Source organism: Coregonus lavaretus (assembly GCF_964263955.1).
Source record: "Coregonus lavaretus genome assembly, contig: HAP1_SCAFFOLD_382, whole genome shotgun sequence".
Lineage (NCBI taxonomy): Eukaryota > Metazoa > Chordata > Actinopteri > Salmoniformes > Salmonidae > Coregonus > Coregonus lavaretus.
In genome coordinates this window covers 399,483-422,710 of record NW_028163971.1, presented here as the reverse complement: position 1 = coordinate 422,710, position 23,228 = coordinate 399,483, and the positions used below count along the sequence as shown (strand labels likewise).

General features: G+C 49.7%; 1 protein-coding gene across 1 annotated transcript in view; it reads right to left on the bottom strand.

Annotated features, from left to right (window-relative positions):
- Nucleotides 1-23,228, bottom strand: part of LOC311117614 (eukaryotic translation initiation factor 4E type 2-like) — a gene marked incomplete at its 3' end in the record, with an annotated part of 45,359 nt that overhangs the window by 21,103 nt on the left and 1,028 nt on the right. The window lies entirely within an intron of this gene.

The following is a 23,228-nucleotide window of genomic DNA, read 5'->3' as shown; positions in this document are numbered from 1 at the left end:
CTAACCAGACACTTTAGGTATTTGTAGTTGTCCACATACTCTAGGTCAGACCCGTCGAGAGTGGTGATTCTAGTCGGGCGGGCGGGTGCCAGCAGCGTTCGATTGAAAAGCATGCATTTAGTTTTACTAGTGTTTAAGAGCAGTTGGAGGCTACTGAAGGATTGTTGTATGGCATTGAAGCTCGTTTGGAGGTTTGTTAACACAGTGTCCAATGAAGGGCCAGATGTATACAAAATGGTGTCGTCTGCGTAGAGGTGGATCTGAGAGTCACCAGCAGCAAGAGCGACATCATTGATATACACGGAGAAAAGTGTCGGCCCAAGAATTGAACCCTGTGGCACCCCCATAGAGACTGCCATAGGTCCAGACAACAGGCCCTCCGATTTGACACACTGAACTCTATCTGAGAAGTAGTTGGTGAACCAGGCGAGGCAGTCATTTGAGAAACCAAGGCTATTTAGTCTGCCAATAAGAATGCGGTGGTTGACAGAGTCGAAAGCCTTGGCCAGGTCGATGAAGACGGCTGCACAGTACTGTCTTATCAATCGCGGTTATAATATCGTTTAGGACCTTGAGCGTGGCTGAAGTGCACCCGTGACCAGCTCGGAAACCGGATTGCATAGCGGAGAAGGTACGGTGGTATTCGAAATGGTCGATGATCTGTTTGTTAACTTGGCTTTCGAATACTTTTGAAAGGCAGGGCAGGATGGATATAGGTCTGTAGCAGTTTGGATCTAGAGTGTCACCCCCTTTGAAGAGGGGGATGACCGCGGCAGCTTTCCAATCTCTGGGGATCTCAGACGTTATGAAAGAGAGGTTGAACAGACTAGTAATAGGGGTAGCGACAATTTCGGCGGCTAGTTTTAGAAAGAAAGGGTCCAGATTGTCTAGCCCAGCTGATTTGTAGGGGTCCAGATTTTGCAGCGCTTTCAAAACATCAGCTGTCTGAATTTGTGTGAAGGAGAAGCGGGGGGGGCATGGGCAAGTTGCAGCAGAGGGTGCAGAGTTGGTGGCCGGGTTAGTGGTAGCCAGATGGAAAGCATGGCCAGCTGTAGCAAAATGCTTGTTGAAATTCTCGATTATTGTAGATTTATCGGTGGTGATAGTGTTTCCTAGCCTCAGTGCAGTGGGCAGCTGGGAGGAAGTGCTCTTATTCTCCATGGACTTTACAGTGTCCCAAAACTTTTTGGAGTTAGTGCTACAGGATGCAAATTTCTGTTTGAAAAAGTTAGCCTTTGCTTTCCTGACTGCTTGTGTATATTGGTTCCTAACTTCACTGAAAAGTTGCATATCGCGGGAGCTATTTGATGCTAATGCTGTACGCCACAGGATGTTTTTGTGCTGGTCAAGGGCAGTCAAGTCTGAGGAGAACCAGGGGCTATATCGGTTCTTAGTTCTGTATTTTTTGAATGGGGCATGTTTATTTAAGATTGAGAGGAAATTACTTTTAAGGAACAGCCAGGCATCCTCTACTGACGGAATAAGATCTATATCCATCCAGGATACCTGGGCCAGGTCAATTAGGAAGGCCTCCTCGCTAAAGTGTTTTAGGGAGCGTTTGACAGTGATGAGGGGTGGTCGTTTGACCGCGGACCCGTTACGGACGCAGGCAATAAGGCAGTGATCGCTGAGATCCTGGTTGAAGACAGCTGAGGTGTATTTAGAGGGTATGTTAGTCAGGATGATATCTATAAGGGTACCCATGTTTACGGATTTAGGGTTGTACCTGGTAGGTTCGTTGATAATTTGCGTGAGGTTGAGGGCATCTAGCTTGGATTGTAGGATGGCTGGGGTATTAAGCATATCCCAATTTAGGTCACCAAGCAGTACAAACTCTGAGGATAAATGGGGGGCAATCAATTCACATATGGTGTCCAGGGCACAGCTGGGGGCTGAGGGGGGTCTGTATCACGCGGCAACAGTGAGAGACTTATTTCTGGAAAGGTGGATTTTTAGAAGTAGAAGCTCAAACTGTTTGGGCACAGACCTGGATAGTATGATGGAGCTCTGCAGGCTATCTCTACAGTAGATTGCAACTCCACCCCCTTTGGCAGTTCTATCTAGACGGAAAATGTTATAGTTGGGGATGGAAATTTCAGAATTTTTGGTGGCCTTCCTGAGCCAGGATTCAGACACTGCTAGAACATCAGGGTTGGCAGAGTGTGCTAACGCAGTGAATAACTCAAACTTAGGAAGTAGACTTCTGATATTTATGTGCAAGAAACCAAGACTTTTGCGATTACAGAAGTCATCAAATGATAGCGCCTGGGGAGTAGGAGTGATACTGAGGGCTGCAGGGCCTGGGTTAGCCTCTACATCACCAGAGGAACAGAGGAGGACTAGAATAAGGATACGGCTAAAGGCTTTAAGAACTGGTCTTCTAGTGCGTTGGGTACATAGAATAAAGGGGGCAGATTTCCGGGTGTTATAGAAAAGATTCAGGGCATTATGTACAGACAAGGATATGGAAGGATATGAGTAAAGTGGAGGTAAACCTAAGCGTTGGGTAACAATGAAAGAGATAGCATCGCTGGAGGCATCAATTGAGTCGGTCTCCGCGTGTATTGGGGGAGGGGCAAAGGAGCTATCTAAGGCAGGTTTAGCTAGGCTGGGGGGTCTACAGTGATATAGTACAATTAGAAATAACCGAAACAACAATAAACTAACCATGTTCGGGTTGAGGCTAAACATAAACAGGATGTAGTACCGTAAAAAGGAACAGTCCAGCAGATATCAGCTGTATAGCTGAGTTATCATAAGGTCCGGTGGTGAAGCACTAGTAAGAGGCCACGGCTAGCGTGTGCTAGCGGGCCGGGGCTAGCAGATGGATGGAATCTTCGTGGTTAACGTCGTAACCACATCAGACGATTTCGTCGGCAGACCAGTCGTGTAGGATCGGCGGGGCTCCGTGTCAACACTAGGTGGTCCCGTCCGGTTGACAGAGAGGTAGATAGCCGGGAGTTGGGCCTAGCTCAGGATGATTAGCCAGACCACAGCGTCCGTTTTGTTGTAGCTAGCTGGTAGCGACGAATCCGGAGTTAAAGGTCCAGTGATTCAGTGATTCCGGCGGAAAAACGGATATGTTCTGGGTCGATAACGCGCTGTGCAGACTGGCCGAATATCCGGTGATCAATGTCCAGTGATTAAAATTAATCCCGCAGAAAAAATCCAATGTTCTGGGTGAAACACCGCTAGCTGTGGCTAATAGCAAGTAGCTAGTTAGCTGGCTAGCTAGTTTCAACTGGAGATTCTAGATTCTAGATAAAGGTAAGTCAATAATAGAATCCGTTCCACATTGAGTGAGGCGGGTTGCAGGAAAGTATATCTTGTAGAAGGATGAAAAGTCTGATAGGGAAATATGTACGAAAAATAGGGTATTTACAGGCTATTTACAGACATACGATAAAAACACAACTGCACTACTCCGCCATCTAGGTCAGCATCCCGGAGTCGCCTCTTCACTGTTGACGTTGAGACTGGTGATTTGCAGGTACTATTTAATGAAGCTGCCAGTTGAGGACCTGTGAGGCATCGGTTTCTCAAACTAGACACTCTTAATGTATTTGTCCTCTTGCTCAGTTGTGCACCGGGGCCTCCCACTCCTCTTTCTATTCTGATTAGAGCCAGTTTGCGCTGTTCTGTGAAGGGAGTAGTACACAGCGTTGTACGAGATCTTCAGTTTCTTGGTAATTTCTCGCATGGAATAGCCTTCATTTCTCAGAACAAGAATAGACTGATGAGTTTCAGAAGAAAGTTCTTCATTTCTGGCCATTTTGAGCCTGTAATCGAACCCACAATTGCTGATGCTCCAGATACTCAACTAATCTCAAGAAGGCCAGTTTTATTGCTTCTTTAAAATCAGCACAACAGTTTTCAGCTGTGCTAACAATTGCAAAATAGTTTTCTAATGATCAATTCGCGTTTTAAAATGATAAACTTGGATTAGCAAACAACGTGCCATTGGAACACAGGACTGATGGTTGCTGTGCTAGCAAAACAGTCCTGTAGCTTAGCATCTGCGTCATCTGACCACTTCCTTATTAACGAGTCACTGGTGCTTCCTGCTTTAGTTTTTGCTTATAAGCAGGAATCAGGAGGATAGAATTGTGGTCAGATTTGCCAAATGGAGGGCGAGGGAGAGCTTTGTATGCGTCTCTGTGTGTGGAGTAAAGGTGGTCTATAGTTTTTTTCCCTCTGGTTGCACATTTAACATGCTGGTAGAAATTAGGTAGAACGGATTTAAGTTTCCCTGCATTAAAGTCCCCGGCCACTGGGAGTGCTGCCTCTGGATGAGCGTTTTCCTGTTTGCTTATGGCCTTATACAGCTCATTGAGTGCAATCTTAGTGCCAGCATCGGTTTGTGGTGGTAAATAGACAGCCACGAAAAATATAGATGAAAACTCTCTTGGTAAATAGTGTGGTCTACAGCTTATCATAAGATACTCTACCTCAGGCGAGCAAAACCTCGAGACTTCCTTAGTATTTGATTTTATGCACCAGCTGTTGTTTCCAAATATACACAGACCGCCACCCCTTGTCTTACCGGAGTCAGCCGTTCTATCCTGCCGATGTAGAGTATATCCCACCAGCTGTATGTTATCCATGTCGTCGTTCAGCCACGACTCGGTGAAACATAAGATATTACAGGTTTTAATGTCCCGTTGGTAGGATAACCGTAATCTTAGGTCATCAAATTTGTTCTCCAATGATTGAAGATTGGCTAATAGGATTGATGGGAGCGGCAGTTTACTCGCTCGCCGTCGGATCCTTACAAGGCACCCCGACCTACGTCCACGATATCTCCGTCTCTTTCTCATGCGAATGACAGTCATTTGGGCCTTGTCGGGTGTCTGTACATTATTTTGGTCTGTAGAATATCCTTCGCGTCCGACTCATTGAAGAAAAAATATTTGTCCAATACGAGGTGAGTAATCGCTGTCCTGATATCCAGAAGCTCTTTTTGGTCATAAGAGTCAATGGCAGAAACATTATGTACAGAATAAAAGTACAAATAAAGCAAAAAAATACACAATAGCACAATTGGTTAGATGGCTGTAAAACGGAAGCCATCTCCTTCGGCGCCATCTTATAAAACTACTAACATTAAAGTTAGGGGATTTCTAACATGTTGAGGCCAGTTTCATCATCAGCAATCAGATCGTGTTGTCTGTGATGTTAACTTACAGCAAACTGCTAACCAACCAGATCGTGTTGTCTGTGATGTTAACTTACAGCAAACTGCTAACCAACCTCTTCTGATTAATCAATGTGTGTTTTAGAGCTCCTGCCTTCAACGTCAGTGTTTGTCAGAAATGACAGAGGTATTCAGAGTATAGTGCGACTTCAAACATCCGGCAAAGGTGTACTGCAAATATGTCATGATTTCGGACATCTGTCCAACAAGAGCAGTCTACACTTAATGTAGAAAATGCTGCTGTTCCTCAGACATTTTATATGTCCAATGAGGCCTCTGAGGAAATGTTGTTCAGTGGTCAGGACTTCGAGGATGAACTATTTGTGGATGCTTTGATGGACACTGCAGGTGTAGGAGAAGGTGGAGGTCAGGGTAAGGTCGATGATGCTGAGGAGAGCGTTGATGATGAGGGTGATGATGTCGAGAAGATGTTTGACGATGAGGTTGAAAGTCTAACGGACTGTTTCAAAGCCTACTTGGTGAATTGGGCTCTTGAATATGGAATAACAAGGAGGAGACCGAAGTTCTGCCTTCATCATGGGTCCAGGATGGCATGAACTACTGGTCCCCTTCTACATCCACAGAATGCTGCACAAGGGCAGTGAAACGTCAAGCACCACCTGACCAAACATGGGGTTTGTTTGATGTGAACATCAGGTACACTAGGGGTGAGTTAATGTTATATTTGCAGTCAACTATTTATAACTGACATCAACCTCCTGAGACAACAATATGTATCTGCAATCTAAACACAAGACATGAATATTCCCTTCCAGACACCGTAAGCTTCCTATGGCTGTGGTCCAATCTGATCTTCAGACTGAGGAGGAAGATGACCGCCCTGCATATATGAAGAGAAAATGTATAACTATAACAAATATGATTTTTAAAAACATCTCAGTAAATGGCCTAAATATCCATCATATGTTTACTTCACTGGTCGTTATTATGAGTTCAATAACCTGATATTTTCAACATCAGGGGCACATATACGCAAATATTCAGTGCCACTGAAAGTGAGGATGAGGAGCCAAAAGGAAGAATTTCCATGCAAGGGCCAGTCAAACACCTCTAAGGGTTGGCCACCTGCACCAGTTATCAGACCTCCAGGCCAGTCAAACACCTCTAAGGGTTGGCCTCCTGCACCAGTTATCAGACCTCCAGGCCAGTCAAACACCTCTAAGGGTTGGCCTCCTGCACCAGTTATCAGACCTCCAGGCCAGTCAAACACCTCTAAGGGTTGGCCTCCTGCACCAGTTATCAGACCTCCAGGCCAGTCAAACACCTCTAAGGGTTGGCCACCTGCACCAGTTATCAGACCTCCAGAGGACAGAAGAGAGACACCTGGGAATTCTGATTGGCTCAATCCTTGTTGGCCTATCATTCCACAGCAGCAGCAGCCGGTGTTAAGGTACATATTGTGGCCCCGCCCCCACCATCCCAGTAGCCCCTCCCTGCTCTATGATGTGATTGATTATGTTGTTTATCTGTATTATCCTTTAGAACTTTAACTACTGAAAGAATGTGAGGGATAAAACAACTGTTCTGTTTTGTATTTTTGCAAACTAACCCTAACCGGCTTTTGAACCTCTTGCCTTAAAAAGTGTTGTTATCAGTAAGTTTGCTTTCAAGGCCACTGCATGGGGCAGAGGCATGATGTCACAGAAGTCATTAATTAAATAAAACAGGCCAGCATGTCAATTTGATTGTCATCGGGGAAGTTCATTATTACACAGTTTTCAAGGCAGGAATATAATGAACTGGAAATATTTTACAAAAAGCCGTTGATAAAACTATTTTGTAGGGTTAGGGGACTTGCAGAAACTATGAGTCATATTTCAGGGAGTATTTCAATAAGTCTTCTATTTTTAAAGGTGCTGTGCGTCGCAGCCATTCTGAAGTTCCTGATGTGGAGAGGGAAAAATACATAAAACGATGGATACAGCTAGCCCCTGACAGAGATACAGCTAGCCCCAGACAGAGATACAGCTAGCCCCAGACAGAGATACAGCTAGCCCCTGACAGAGATACAGCTAGCCCCTGACAGAGATACAGCTAGCCCCAGACAGAGATACAGCTAGATGCAGCTAGCCCCAGACAGAGATACAGCTAGCCCCAGACAGAGATACAGCTAGCCCCAGACAGAGATACAGCTAGCCCCAGACAGAGATACAGCTAGCCCCAGACAGAGATACAGCTAGATGCAGCTAGCCCCAGACAGAGATACAGCTAGATACAGCTAGCCCCAGACAGAGATACAGCTAGCCCCAGACAGAGATACAGCTAGATACAGCTAGCCCCAGACAGAGATGCAGCTAGATACAGCTAGCCCCAGACAGAGATGCAGCTAGATACAGCTAGCCCCTGACAGAGATACAGCTAGCCCCAGACAGAGATACAGCTAGATACAGCTAGCCCCAGACAGAGATGCAGCTAGATACAGCTAGCCCCTGACAGAGATACAGCTAGCCCCCGACAGAGATACAGCTAGATACAGCTAGCCCCAGACAGAGATACAGCTAGCCCCAGACAGAGATACAGCTAGCCCCAGACAGAGATACAGCTAGATACAGCTAGCCCCAGACAGAGATACAGCTAGCCCCTGACAGAGATGCAGCTAGATACAGCTAGCCCCAGACAGAGATACAGCTAGATACAGCTAGCCCCAGACAGAGATACAGCTAGATACAGCTAGCCCCAGACAGAGATACAGCTAGCCCCTGACAGAGATGCAGCTAGATACAGCTAGCCCCAGACAGAGATACAGCTAGATGCAGCTAGCCCCAGACAGAGATACAGCTAGCCCCAGACAGAGATACAGCTAGCCCCAGACAGAGATACAGCTAGATACAGCTAGCCCCAGACAGAGATACAGCTAGCCCCAGACAGAGATACAGCTAGCCCCAGACAGAGATACAGCTAGCCCCAGACAGAGATACAGCTAGCCCCAGACAGAGATACAGCTAGATACAGCTAGCCCCAGACAGAGATACAGCTAGCCCCAGACAGAGATACAGCTAGATGCAGCTAGCCCCAGACAGAGATACAGCTAGATACAGCTAGCCCCAGACAGAGATACAGCTAGCCCCCGACAGAGATACAGCTAGATGCAGCTAGCCCCTGACAGAGATACAGCTAGATACAGCTAGCCCCAGACAGAGATACAGCTAGATACAGCTAGCCCCTGACAGAGATGCAGCTAGCCCCCGACAGAGATACAGCTAGCCCCAGACAGAGATACAGCTAGATACAGCTAGCCCCTGACAGAGATACAGCTAGCCCCAGACAGAGATACAGCTAGATACAGCTAGCCCCAGACAGAGATACAGCTAGATACAGCTAGCCCCAGACAGAGATACAGCTAGCCCCAGACAGAGATACAGCTAGCCCCAGACAGAGATACAGCTAGCCCCAGACAGAGATACAGCTAGCCCCAGACAGAGATACAGCTAGATGCAGCTAGCCCCTGACAGAGATACAGCTAGCCCCAGACAGAGATACAGCTAGATACAGCTAGCCCCAGACAGAGATACAGCTAGCCCCAGACAGAGATACAGCTAGCCCCTGACAGAGATACAGCTAGATACAGCTAGCCCCTGACAGAGATACAGCTAGCCCCTGACAGAGATACAGCTAGCCCCTGACAGAGATGCAGCTAGCCCCAGACAGAGATGCAGCTAGCCCCAGACAGAGATACAGCTAGCCCCAGACAGAGATACAGCTAGCCCCTGACAGAGATACAGCTAGCCCCTGACAGAGATACAGCTAGATACAGCTAGCCCCTGACAGAGATACAGCTAGCCCCAGACAGAGATACAGCTAGATACAGCTAGCCCCTGACAGAGATGCAGCTAGCCCCAGACAGAGATACAGATAGCCCCAGACAGAGATACAGCTAGCCCCAGACAGAGATACAGCTAGATACAGCTAGCCCCAGACAGAGATACAGCTAGCCCCTGACAGAGATACAGCTAGCCCCTGACAGAGATACAGCTAGCCCCAGACAGAGATACAGCTAGATGCAGCTAGCCCCTGACAGAGATACAGCTAGATACAGCTAGCCCCTGACAGAGATACAGCTAGCCCCAGACAGAGATACAGCTAGATACAGCTAGCCCCTGACAGAGATGCAGCTAGATACAGCTAGCCCCTGACAGAGATACAGCTAGCCCCAGACAGAGATACAGCTAGCCCCTGACAGAGATACAGCTAGATACAGCTAGCCCCTGACAGAGATACAGCTAGCCCCAGACAGAGATACAGCTAGATACAGCTAGCCCCTGACAGAGATGCAGCTAGATACAGCTAGCCCCTGACAGAGATACAGCTAGCCCCAGACAGAGATACAGCTAGCCCCAGACAGAGATACAGCTAGCCCCAGACAGAGATACAGCTAGCCCCAGACAGAGATGCAGCTAGCCCCAGACAGAGATACAGCTAGCCCCAGACAGAGATACAGCTAGCCCCTGACAGAGATACAGCTAGCCCCTGACAGAGATACAGCTAGCCCCTGACAGAGATACAGCTAGATACAGCTAGCCCCTGACAGAGATACAGCTAGCCCCAGACAGAGATACAGCTAGATACAGCTAGCCCCTGACAGAGATGCAGCTAGATACAGCTAGCCCCTGACAGAGATACAGCTAGCCCCAGACAGAGATACAGATAGCCCCAGACAGAGATACAGCTAGCCCCAGACAGAGATACAGCTAGCCCCTGACAGAGATACAGCTAGCCCCTGACAGAGATACAGCTAGATGCAGCTAGCCCCAGACAGAGATACAGCTAGATACAGCTAGCCCCAGACAGAGATACAGCTAGCCCCTGACAGAGATACAGCTAGCCCCTGACAGAGATACAGCTAGATACAGCTAGCCCCAGACAGAGATACAGCTAGCCCCAGACAGAGATACAGCTAGATACAGCTAGCACCTGACAGAGATACAGCTAGCCCCAGACAGAGATACAGCTAGCCCCTGACAGAGATACAGCTAGCCCCCGACAGAGATACAGCTAGATACAGCTAGCTCCAGACAGAGATACAGCTAGCCCCTGACAGAGATACAGCTAGCCCCTGACAGAGATACAGCTAGCCCCAGACAGAGATACAGCTAGATACAGCTAGCCCCTGACAGAGATGCAGCTAGCCCCCGACAGAGATACAGCTAGCCCCAGACAGAGATACAGCTAGCCCCTGACAGAGATACAGCTAGCCCCTGACAGAGATGCAGCTAGATGCAGCAAGCCCCTGACAGAGATACAGCTAGCCCCAGACAGAGATACAGCTAGCCCCTGACAGAGATACAGCTAGCCCCTGACAGAGATACAGCTAGCCCCAGACAGAGATACAGCTAGCCCCTGACAGAGATACAGCTAGCCCCAGACAGAGATACAGCTAGATGCAGCTAGCCCCAGACAGAGATGCAGCTAGATGCAGCTAGCCCCAGACAGAGATACAGCTAGCCCCAGACAGAGATACAGCTAGATGCAGCTAGCCCCAGACAGAGATACAGCTAGCCCCTGACAGAGATACAGCTAGATACAGCTAGCCCCAGACAGAGATACAGCTAGATACAGCTAGCCCCAGACAGAGATACAGCTAGCCCCTGACAGAGATACAGCTAGCCCCTGACAGAGATACAGCTAGCCCCAGACAGAGATGCAGCTAGATACAGCTAGCCCCTGACAGAGATACAGCTAGCCCCTGACAGAGATACAGCTAGCCCCAGACAGAGATGCAGCTAGATACAGCTAGCCCCAGACAGAGATACAGCTAGCCCCAGACAGAGATACAGCTAGCCCCTGACAGAGATACAGCTAGCCCCTGACAGAGATACAGCTAGATACAGCTAGCCCCTGACAGAGATACAGCTAGCCCCTGACAGAGATACAGCTAGATACAGCTAGCCCCTGACAGAGATGCAGCTAGCCCCAGACAGAGATACAGCTAGATGCAGCTAGCCCCTGACAGAGATACAGCTAGATACAGCTAGCCCCAGACAGAGATACAGCTAGCCCCAGACAGAGATACAGCTAGCCCCAGACAGAGATACAGCTAGCCCCTGACAGAGATACAGCTAGCCCCAGACAGAGATACAGCTAGCCCCAGACAGAGATACAGCTAGCCCCAGACAGAGATACAGCTAGCCCCTGACAGAGATACAGCTAGCCCCTGACAGAGATGCAGCTAGCCCCAGACAGAGATACAGCTAGCCCCTGACAGAGATACAGCTAGCCCCAGACAGAGATACAGCTAGCCCCAGACAGAGATACAGCTAGATACAGCTAGCCCCAGACAGAGATACAGCTAGCCCCTGACAGAGATACAGCTAGCCCCTGACAGAGATACAGCTAGATACAGCTAGCCCCAGACAGAGATACAGCTAGCCCCCGACAGAGATACAGCTAGCCCCAGACAGAGATACAGCTAGCCCCTGACAGAGATACAGCTAGCCCCAGACAGAGATACAGCTAGCCCCAGACAGAGATACAGCTAGCCCCAGACAGAGATACAGCTAGCCCCTGACAGAGATACAGCTAGCCCCAGACAGAGATACAGCTAGATACAGCTAGCCCCAGACAGAGATACAGCTAGCCCCAGACAGAGATACAGCTAGCCCCTGACAGAGATACAGCTAGATACAGCTAGCCCCAGACAGAGATACAGCTAGCCCCCGACAGAGATACAGCTAGCCCCAGACAGAGATACAGCTAGCCCCTGACAGAGATACAGCTAGATGCAGCTAGCCCCAGACAGAGATACAGCTAGCCCCCGACAGAGATACAGCTAGCCCCAGACAGAGATACAGCTAGCCCCAGACAGAGATGCAGCTAGATGCAGCTAGCCCCAGACAGAGATACAGCTAGCCCCAGACAGAGATGCAGCTAGATACAGCTAGCCCCTGACAGAGATACAGCTAGCCCCTGACAGAGATACAGCTAGCCCCAGACAGAGATACAGCTAGCCCCAGACAGAGATACAGCTAGCCCCAGACAGAGATACAGCTAGCCCCCGACAGAGATACAGCTAGCCCCAGACAGAGATACAGCTAGATGCAGCTAGCCCCAGACAGAGATACAGCTAGCCCCCGACAGAGATACAGCTAGCCCCAGACAGAGATGCAGCTAGCCCCAGACAGAGATACAGCTAGCCCCAGACAGAGATACAGCTAGCCCCAGACAGAGATACAGCTAGCCCCTGACAGAGATACAGCTAGCCCCTGACAGAGATACAGCTAGCCCCTGACAGAGATACAGCTAGATACAGCTAGCCCCAGACAGAGATACAGCTAGATGCAGCTAGCCCCAGACAGAGATACAGCTAGCCCCAGACAGAGATACAGCTAGATACAGCTAGCCCCAGACAGAGATACAGCTAGCCCCAGACAGAGATACAGCTAGATGCAGCTAGCCCCAGACAGAGATACAGCTAGCCCCAGACAGAGATACAGCTAGATACAGCTAGCCCCAGACAGAGATACAGCTAGCCCCAGACAGAGATACAGCTAGATGCAGCTAGCCCCAGACAGAGATACAGCTAGATACAGCTAGCCCCAGACAGAGATACAGCTAGCCCCAGACAGAGATACAGCTAGATACAGCTAGCCCCAGACAGAGATGCAGCTAGATGCAGCTAGCCCCAGACAGAGATACAGCTAGATGCAGCTAGCCCCAGACAGAGATACAGCTAGCCCCTGACAGAGATACAGCTAGCCCCAGACAGAGATACAGCTAGCCCCTGACAGAGATACAGCTAGCCCCTGACAGAGATACAGCTAGCCCCTGACAGAGATACAGCTAGCCCCTGACAGAGATACAGCTAGATGCAGCTAGCCCCAGACAGAGATACAGCTAGATACAGCTAGCCCCTGACAGAGATGCAGCTAGATACAGCTAGCCCCAGACAGAGATACAGCTAGCCCCAGACAGAGATACAGCTAGATGCAGCTAGCCCCAGACAGAGATACAGCTAGCCCCAGACAGAGATACAGCTAGCCCCTGACAGAGATACAGCTAGCCCCTGACAGAGATACAGCTAGCCCCTGACAGAGATACAGCTAGATACAGCTAGCCCCAGACAGAGATGCAGCTAGCCCCAGACAGAGATACAGCTAGCCCCTGACAGAGATACAGCTAGCCCCTGACAGAGATACAGCTAGCCCCTGACAGAGATACAGCTAGATACAGCTAGCCCCAGACAGAGATACAGCTAGATGCAGCTAGCCCCAGACAGAGATACAGCTAGATACAGCTAGCCCCAGACAGAGATACAGCTAGATACAGCTAGCCCCAGACAGAGATGCAGCTAGCCCCAGACAGAGATACAGCTAGCCCCAGACAGAGATACAGCTAGCCCCAGACAGAGATACAGCTAGCCCCAGACAGAGATACAGCTAGCCCCAGACAGAGATACAGCTAGCCCCAGACAGAGATACAGCTAGCCCCAGACAGAGATACAGCTAGCCCCAGACAGAGATACAGCTAGCCCCAGACAGAGATACAGCTAGATGCAGCTAGCCCCAGACAGAGATACAGCTAGCCCCAGACAGAGATACAGCTAGATACAGCTAGCCCCAGACAGAGATGCAGCTAGATACAGCTAGCCCCTGACAGAGATGCAGCTAGATACAGCTAGCCCCAGACAGAGATACAGCTAGCCCCTGACAGAGATACAGCTAGCCCCAGACAGAGATACAGCTAGCCCCAGACAGAGATACAGCTAGCCCCAGACAGAGATACAGCTAGCCCCTGACAGAGATACAGCTAGCCCCAGACAGAGATACAGCTAGCCCCAGACAGAGATACAGCTAGCCCCAGACAGAGATACAGCTAGATGCAGCTAGCCCCAGACAGAGATACAGCTAGATACAGCTAGCCCCAGACAGAGATGCAGCTAGATACAGCTAGCCCCAGACAGAGATGCAGCTAGATACAGCTAGCCCCTGACAGAGATGCAGCTAGATGCAGCTAGCCCCAGACAGAGATACAGCTAGCCCCAGACAGAGATACAGCTAGATGCAGCTAGCCCCTGACAGAGATACAGCTAGCCCCAGACAGAGATACAGCTAGATGCAGCTAGCCCCTGACAGAGATACAGCTAGCCCCAGACAGAGATACAGCTAGCCCCAGACAGAGATACAGCTAGATGCAGCTAGCCCCAGACAGAGATACAGCTAGCCCCAGACAGAGATGCAGCTAGATACAGCTAGCCCCCGACAGAGATACAGCTAGCCCCAGACAGAGATACAGCTAGATACAGCTAGCCCCTGACAGAGATACAGCTAGCCCCAGACAGAGATACAGCTAGCCCCAGACAGAGATGCAGCTAGATGCAGCTAGCCCCAGACAGAGATACAGCTAGCCCCAGACAGAGATACAGCTAGCCCCAGACAGAGATACAGCTAGATGCAGCTAGCCCCAGACAGAGATACAGCTAGCCCCCGACAGAGATACAGCTAGCCCCAGACAGAGATACAGCTAGATACAGCTAGCCCCTGACAGAGATACAGCTAGCCCCAGACAGAGATACAGCTAGATGCAGCTAGCCCCTGACAGAGATACAGCTAGCCCCAGACAGAGATACAGCTAGATGCAGCTAGCCCCTGACAGAGATACAGCTAGCCCCAGACAGAGATACAGCTAGCCCCAGACAGAGATACAGCTAGATGCAGCTAGCCCCAGACAGAGATACAGCTAGCCCCCGACAGAGATACAGCTAGCCCCAGACAGAGATACAGCTAGATACAGCTAGCCCCTGACAGAGATACAGCTAGCCCCTGACAGAGATACAGCTAGATGCAGCTAGCCCCAGACAGAGATACAGCTAGCCCCTGACAGAGATACAGCTAGCCCCTGACAGAGATACAGCTAGCCCCTGACAGAGATACAGCTAGATACAGCTAGCCCCAGACAGAGATACAGCTAGATACAGCTAGCCCCTGACAGAGATACAGCTAGCCCCAGACAGAGATACAGCTAGCCCCAGACAGAGATACAGCTAGCCCCAGACAGAGATACAGCTAGCCCCAGACAGAGATACAGCTAGATGCAGCTAGCCCCAGACAGAGATACAGCTAGCCCCCGACAGAGATACAGCTAGCCCCAGACAGAGATACAGCTAGCCCCAGACAGAGATACAGCTAGATACAGCTAGCCCCTGACAGAGATGCAGCTAGATACAGCTAGCCCCAGACAGAGATACAGCTAGCCCCAGACAGAGATACAGCTAGCCCCAGACAGAGATACAGCTAGCCCCAGACAGAGATACAGCTAGATACAGCTAGCCCCTGACAGAGATACAGCTAGCCCCTGACAGAGATACAGCTAGCCCCTGACAGAGATACAGCTAGATACAGCTAGCCCCAGACAGAGATACAGCTAGATACAGCTAGCCCCAGACAGAGATACAGCTAGCCCCAGACAGAGATGCAGCTAGCCCCAGACAGAGATACAGCTAGCCCCAGACAGAGATACAGCTAGCCCCAGACAGAGATACAGCTAGCCCCTGACAGAGATGCAGCTAGCCCCAGACAGAGATACAGCTAGCCCCAGACAGAGATACAGCTAGATACAGCTAGCCCCTGACAGAGATACAGCTAGCCCCTGACAGAGATACAGCTAGATGCAGCTAGCCCCAGACAGAGATACAGCTAGCCCCTGACAGAGATACAGCTAGATACAGCTAGCCCCAGACAGAGATACAGCTAGCCCCTGACAGAGATACAGCTAGCCCCTGACAGAGATACAGCTAGCCCCTGACAGAGATACAGCTAGCCCCAGACAGAGATACAGCTAGCCCCTGACAGAGATGCAGCTAGATGCAGCTAGCCCCAGACAGAGATACAGCTAGCCCCAGACAGAGATACAGCTAGCCCCAGACAGAGATACAGATAGCCCCAGACAGAGATACAGCTAGATACAGCTAGCCCCAGACAGAGATGCAGATAGCCCCAGACAGAGATACAGCTAGCCCCAGACAGAGATGCAGCTAGCCCCAGACAGAGATACAGCTAGCCCCTGACAGAGATACAGCTAGCCCCTGACAGAGATACAGCTAGCCCCTGACAGAGATACAGCTAGCCCCAGACAGAGATACAGCTAGCCCCTGACAGAGATGCAGCTAGCCCCAGACAGAGATACAGATAGCCCCAGACAGAGATACAGCTAGATACAGCTAGCCCCAGACAGAGATACAGCTAGCCCCAGACAGAGATACAGCTAGCCCCAGACAGAGATACAGCTAGCCCCTGACAGAGATACAGATAGCCCCAGACAGAGATACAGCTAGCCCCAGACAGAGATGCAGCTAGATACAGCTAGCCCCAGACAGAGATACAGCTAGCCCCAGACAGAGATGCAGCTAGATACAGCTAGCCCCAGACAGAGATACAGCTAGCCCCAGACAGAGATGCAGCTAGATGCAGCTAGCCCCTGACAGAGATACAGCTAGCCCCAGACAGAGATACAGCTAGCCCCAGACAGAGATACAGCTAGATGCAGCTAGCCCCCGACAGAGATACAGCTAGCCCCTGACAGAGATACAGCTAGCCCCAGACAGAGATACAGCTAGCCCCTGACAGAGATACAGCTAGCCCCAGACAGAGATACAGCTAGCCCCTGACAGAGATACAGCTAGCCCCTGACAGAGATACAGCTAGCCCCAGACAGAGATACAGCTAGCCCCTGACAGAGATACAGCTAGCCCCTGACAGAGATACAGCTAGCCCCAGACAGAGATACAGCTAGCCCCAGACAGAGATACAGCTAGCCCCAGACAGAGATACAGCTAGCCCCAGACAGAGATACAGATAGCCCCAGACAGAGATACAGCTAGCCCCAGACAGAGATACAGCTAGCCCCTGACAGAGATACAGCTAGATGCAGCTAGCCCCAGACAGAGATACAGCTAGATACAGCTAGCCCCAGACAGAGATACAGCTAGCCCCTGACAGAGATACAGCTAGATACAGCTAGCCCCAGACAGAGATACAGCTAGCCCCTGACAGAGATACAGCTAGCCCCTGACAGAGATGCAGCTAGATGCAGCTAGCCCCAGACAGAGATACAGCTAGCCCCAGACAGAGATACAGCTAGATGCAGCTAGCCCCAGACAGAGATACAGCTAGCCCCTGACAGAGATACAGCTAGATACAGCTAGCCCCAGACAGAGATACAGCTAGATACAGCTAGCCCCCGACAGAGATACAGCTAGCCCCCGACAGAGATACAGCTAGATACAGCTAGCCCCAGACAGAGATGCAGCTAGATACAGCTAGCCCCAGACAGAGATACAGCTAGATACAGCTAGCCCCAGACAGAGATGCAGCTAGATACAGCTAGCCCCAGACAGAGATACAGCTAGATACAGCTAGCCCCAGACAGAGATGCAGCTAGCCCCAGACAGAGATACAGCTAGATACAGCTAGCCCCAGACAGAGATACAGCTAGCCCCTGACAGAGATACAGCTAGCCCCAGACAGAGATACAGCTAGCCCCAGACAGAGATACAGCTAGCCCCTGACAGAGATACAGCTAGCCCCTGACAGAGATACAGCTAGATGCAGCTAGCCCCAGACAGAGATACAGCTAGATACAGCTAGCCCCAGACAGAGATACAGCTAGCCCCTGACAGAGATACAGCTAGATACAGCTAGCCCCAGACAGAGATACAGCTAGCCCCAGACAGAGATACAGCTAGCCCCTGACAGAGATACAGCTAGCCCCAGACAGAGATACAGCTAGCCCCAGACAGAGATACAGCTAGCCCCTGACAGAGATACAGCTAGCCCCAGACAGAGATACAGCTAGCCCCAGACAGAGATACAGCTAGATACAGCTAGCCCCAGACAGAGATACAGCTAGCCCCTGACAGAGATACAGCTAGATACAGCTAGCCCCAGACAGAGATACAGCTAGATACAGCTAGCCCCCGACAGAGATACAGCTAGCCCCCGACAGAGATACAGCTAGATACAGCTAGCCCCCGACAGAGATACAGCTAGCCCCAGACAGAGATACAGCTAGATACAGCTAGCCCCCGACAGAGATACAGCTAGCCCCAGACAGAGATACAGCTAGATACAGCTAGCCCCAGACAGAGATACAGCTAGCCCCTGACAGAGATACAGCTAGCCCCTGACAGAGATACAGCTAGCCCCCGACAGAGATACAGCTAGCCCCCGACAGAGATACAGCTAGATACAGCTAGCCCCCGACAGAGATACAGCTAGCCCCAGACAGAGATACAGCTAGATACAGCTAGCCCCCGACAGAGATACAGCTAGCCCCAGACAGAGATACAGCTAGATACAGCTAGCCCCAGACAGAGATGCAGCTAGATACAGCTAGCCCCAGACAGAGATACAGCTAGATACAGCTAGCCCCAGACAGAGATACAGCTAGCCCCAGACAGAGATACAGCTAGCCCCCGACAGAGATACAGCTAGCCCCAGACAGAGATACAGCTAGCCCCAGACAGAGATGCAGCTAGATGCAGCTAGCCCCTGACAGAGATACAGCTAGCCCCCGACAGAGATACAGCTAGATACAGCTAGCCCCAGACAGAGATACAGCTAGCCCCAGACAGAGATACAGCTAGATGCAGCTAGCCCCTGACAGAGATACAGCTAGATACAGCTAGCCCCAGACAGAGATACAGCTAGCCCCCGACAGAGATACAGCTAGCCCCAGACAGAGATGCAGCTAGATGCAGCTAGCCCCAGACAGAGATACAGCTAGCCCCCGACAGAGATACAGCTAGCCCCAGACAGAGATACAGCTAGCCCCAGACAGAGATACAGCTAGCCCCAGACAGAGATACAGCTAGATGCAGCTAGCCCCTGACAGAGATACAGCTAGATACAGCTAGCCCCAGACAGAGATACAGCTAGCCCCCGACAGAGATACAGCTAGCCCCAGACAGAGATACAGCTAGCCCCAGACAGAGATACAGCTAGCCCCCGACAGAGATACAGCTAGCCCCAGACAGAGATACAGCTAGATGCAGCTAGCCCCTGACAGAGATACAGCTAGCCCCAGACAGAGATACAGCTAGCCCCAGACAGAGATACAGCTAGCCCCCGACAGAGATACAGCTAGCCCCAGACAGAGATACAGCTAGATGCAGCTAGCCCCTGACAGAGATACAGCTAGCCCCAGACAGAGATACAGCTAGCCCCCGACAGAGATACAGCTAGCCCCCGACAGAGATACAGCTAGCCCCAGACAGAGATACAGCTAGCCCCCGACAGAGATACAGCTAGCCCCCGACAGAGATACAGCTAGCCCCAGACAGAGATACAGCTAGATGCAGCTAGCCCCTGACAGAGATACAGCTAGATACAGCTAGCCCCTCACAGAGATACAGCTAGATACAGCTAGCCCCTGACAGAGATACAGCTAGATACAGCTAGCCCCAGACAGAGATACAGCTAGCCCCAGACAGAGATACAGCTAGCCCCAGACAGAGATACAGCTAGCCCCAGACAGAGATACAGCTAGCCCCAGACAGAGATACAGCTAGCCCCAGACAGAGATACAGCTAGCCCCAGACAGAGATACAGCTAGCCCCAGACAGAGATACAGCTAGCCCCAGACAGAGATACAGCTAGCCCCAGACAGAGATACAGCTAGCCCCAGACAGAGATACAGCTAGCCCCTGACAGAGATACAGCTAGATACAGCTAGCCCCAGACAGAGATACAGCTAGATACAGCTAGCCCCTGACAGAGATACAGCTAGCCCCAGACAGAGATACAGCTAGCCCCAGACAGAGATACAGCTAGCCCCAGACAGAGATACAGCTAGCCCCAGACAGAGATACAGCTAGCCCCTGACAGAGATACAGCTAGATACAGCTAGCCCCAGACAGAGATACAGCTAGCCCCAGACAGAGATACAGCTAGCCCCAGACAGAGATACAGCTAGCCCCAGACAGAGATACAGCTAGCCCCAGACAGAGATACAGCTAGATACAGCTAGCCCCTGACAGAGATACAGCTAGCCCCAGACAGAGATACAGCTAGCCCCAGACAGAGATACAGCTAGATACAGCTAGCCCCTGACAGAGATACAGCTAGCCCCAGACAGAGATACAGCTAGCCCCAGACAGAGATACAGCTAGCCCCAGACAGAGATACAGCTAGCCCCAGACAGAGATACAGCTAGCCCCTGACAGAGATACAGCTAGCCCCAGACAGAGATACAGCTAGCCCCAGACAGAGATACAGCTAGATGCAGCTAGCCCCAGACAGAGATACAGCTAGATACAGCTAGCCCCAGACAGAGATACAGCTAGATACAGCTAGCCCCTGACAGAGATACAGCTAGCCCCAGACAGAGATACAGCTAGCCCCAGACAGAGATACAGCTAGCCCCAGACAGAGATACAGCTAGCCCCAGACAGAGATACAGCTAGCCCCTGACAGAGATACAGCTAGCCCCTGACAGAGATACAGCTAGCCCCTGACAGAGATACAGCTAGCCCCTGACAGAGATACAGCTAGATGCAGCTAGCCCCTGACAGAGATACAGGGAGAAAAAGTAGAGAGTCAGAAGTGAACAGACCTTGGAGGAGTGATTGAGAAAACAGAATGCCTACCAGAGCTTAAATAGAAAGAAAGCTGAAATTGACTAATTCAAACTACTTCTCATTGCTAATGTGATCAAAAAATTAAAAAGTATTTCCTGTTTAAGTATTATTTTAGTATTTTGATACTTTGTGCAAGGCAATTGATCAGCATTCAAAACTTTGTGGATGGGTATAATTTCTATGTATAAAATGTAATATTGAAAATGACTAAAATCGGGTAATTTTGTACAGTCGTGGTCAAAAGTTTTGAGAATGACAAATATAAATTTTCAAAGTCTGCTACCTCAGTTTTTATGATGGCAATTTGCATATACTCCAGGGTTGTGGGTTCAGTATGAAAAATAATATATGCACTCACTAACTGTAAAGTCGCTCTGGATAAGAGCGTCTGCTAAATGACTAAAATGTAAATGTAATGAAGAGTGATCAGATGAATTGCAATTAATTGCAAAGTCCCCCTTTGCCATGAAAATTAACTTAATCCCCCAAAAACATTTCCACTGCATTTCAGCCCTGACACAAAAGGACCAGCTGACATCATGTCAGTGATTCTCTCGTTAACACAGGTGAGAGTGTTGACGAGGACAAGGCTGGAGATCACTCTGTCATGCTGATTGAGTTAGAATAACAGACTGGAAGCTTTAAAAAGGAGGGTAGCGCTTGAAATCATTGTTCTTCCTCTGTTAACCATGGTTACCTGCAAGGAAACACGTGCGGTCATCATTGCTTTGCACAAAAAAGGCTTCACAGGCAAGGATATTGCTGCTAGTAAGATTGCACCTAAATCAACCACTTATCGGATCATCAAGAACTTCAAAGAGAGAGGTTCAATTGTTGTGAAGAAGGCTTCAGGGCGCCCAAGAAAGTCCAGCAAGCGCCAGGACCGTCTCCTAAAGTTGATTCAGCTGCGGGATCGGGGCACCACCAGTGCAGAGTTTTCTCAGGAATGGCAGCAGGCAGGTGTGAGTGCATTTGCACGCACAGTGAGGCAAAGACTTTTGGAGGATGGCCTGGTGTCAAGAAGGGCAGCAAAAAAGCCACTTCTCTCCAGGAAAAACATCAGGGACAGACTGATATTCTGCAAAAGGTACAGGGATTGGACTGCTGAGGACTGGGGTAAAGTCATTTTCTCTGATGAATCCCCTTTCCGATTGTTTGGGGCATCCGGAAAACACCTTGTCCGGAGAAGACAAGGTGAGCGCTACCATCAGTCCTGTGTCATGCCAACAGTAAAGCATCCTGAGACCATTCATGTGTGGGGTGGCTTCTCAGCCAAGGGAGTGGGCTCCCTCACAATTTTGCCTAAGAACACAGCCATGAATAAAGAATGGTACCAACACATCCTCCGAGAGCAACTTCTCCCAACCATCCAAGAACAGTGTTCGGTGACGACCAATGCCTTTTCCAGCATGATGGAGCACCTCGCCATAAGGCAAAAGTGATAACTAAGTGGCTCGGGGAACTGTCACGAGAATTTTGTTATCTCAATGGTTGAAGTCAACTACCTCTTAAATATTTGAATATTTCCCAAGAGGTTGTAAATCTCTTAGTTTAAATAAAATAAGCAAAGACCCAATCCTGCAATGGTCAGCCTTTATTCATCGATCTGAAAATCACCCAATGACCCTAACCCTAACCCTAACCCAATCAACGTTTTACCTTTACTACACCCCTAAATGGGCCAATGAAAAAGCTCCTAGCCCATATTTAGGCAACATTTCTCTATAAGCTTGAAGAAGCCCTAACCCTAACCTAGTCGTCTTTTCCTGTGTCTATTTCACACTTCTTTTTTTAAGACCCAAATAGTCTGTTGCTGAGCAAACATGCATCCTACACAGACACCTAAGATGGGGACATGTTCTTCAGTGTCTAGTTTCACATCCTGTTTCCTGCTAGCATAGATATGAAAATAAGCCAAAGCCCTCGTTTTTCTTCTAACTAAACTTATTGTAGTTTTATGATTCTATCACATTCCTATAATTTTCAGGGTGTAATACTTTTAGTCACATTAACAAATTCCTCTATCAGGAACAAAACATTGACATTTTGGGTCCATGGCCAGGAAACTCCCCAGACCTTAATCCCATTGAGAACTTGTGGTCAATCCTCAAGAGGCGGGTGGACAAACAAAAATCCACAAATTCTGACAAACTCCAAGCATTGATTATGCAAGAATGGACTGCCATCAGTCAGGATGTGGCCCAGAAATGGGTCCTCGGTCAAACAACCACCCGTCATCACTGTCAAACGCTCCCTAAAACACTTTAGCGAGCAGGCCTTTCTAATTGACCTGGCCTGGGTATCCTGGATGGATAGACCTCATTCCTTCAGTAGAGGATGCCTGGTTGTTCTTTAAAAGTGCTTTCCTCTCAATCTTAAATAAACATGCCCCATTCAAAAAAATTCAGAACTAAGAACCGATATAGCCCCTGGTTCACCCCAGAC